At 52.4% G+C, this 807-nt stretch overlaps 1 non-coding gene across 1 annotated transcript; it reads left to right on the top strand.

The window, feature by feature from the left end:
• Positions 1-328: 328 nt before the first annotated feature.
• Positions 329-400, top strand: TRNAT-CGU (transfer RNA threonine (anticodon CGU)). Its single transcript has one exon. It is a non-coding gene; the product is annotated as a tRNA-Thr (tRNA).
• Positions 401-807: the final 407 nt, after the last annotated feature.

Below are 807 nucleotides of genomic sequence, written 5' to 3' on the forward strand. Positions count from 1 at the left end.
TCCAGGGAAGTAGGCGTGAAGAACCTCAGCTGGAGACCCTGGAGAGCCATGAATGGGGCTGTGGCTCAGTGGTAGAGCATCTGCTTGGTAAGCAGAAGGTCCCAGGTTCAATCCCGGGCATCTCCAACTAAAAAGGGTCCAGGGAAGTAGGCGTGAAGAACCTCAGCTGGAGACCCTGGAGAGCCATGAATGGGGCTGTGGCTCAGTGGTAGAGCATCTGCTTGGTAAGCAGAAGGTCCCAGGTTCAATCCCGGGCATCTCCAACTAAAAAGGGTCCAGGGAAGTAGGCGTGAAGAACCTCAGCTTGAGACCCTGGAGAGCCATGAATGGGGCTGTGGCTCAGTGGTAGAGCATCTGCTTCGTAAGCAGAAGGTCCCAGGTTCAGTCCCTGGCATCTCCAACTAAAAAGGGTCCAGGCAAATAGGCGTGAAAAACCTCAGCTTGAGACCCTGGAGAGCCGCTGCCAGTCTGAGTAGACAGTACTGACATTGATGGACCAAGGGTCTGATTCAGTATAAGGCAGCTTCATATGTTCGTATGATTTATACCCTGCCTTTCACTTGGCACAGAGTGTTAAAGCTGCAGTACTGCAGTCCTAAACTCTGCTCATGACCTTAGTTCGATCCCCGGCAGAAGCTGAGTTTTCAGGTAACCGGCTCAAAGTTGACTCAGCCTTCCATCCTTCCGAGGTGGGTCAAATAAGTCCCCAGCTTGCTGGGGGGAAGCTTAGAAAGCAATGGCAAAGCACCCCGTAAAAAGTCTGCCGTGAAAACATTGTGAAAGCAACGTCACCCCAGAGTCGGAAAC

This window comes from Heteronotia binoei, chromosome 3, assembly GCF_032191835.1.
Source record: "Heteronotia binoei isolate CCM8104 ecotype False Entrance Well chromosome 3, APGP_CSIRO_Hbin_v1, whole genome shotgun sequence".
NCBI classification, from domain to species: domain Eukaryota; kingdom Metazoa; phylum Chordata; class Lepidosauria; order Squamata; family Gekkonidae; genus Heteronotia; species Heteronotia binoei.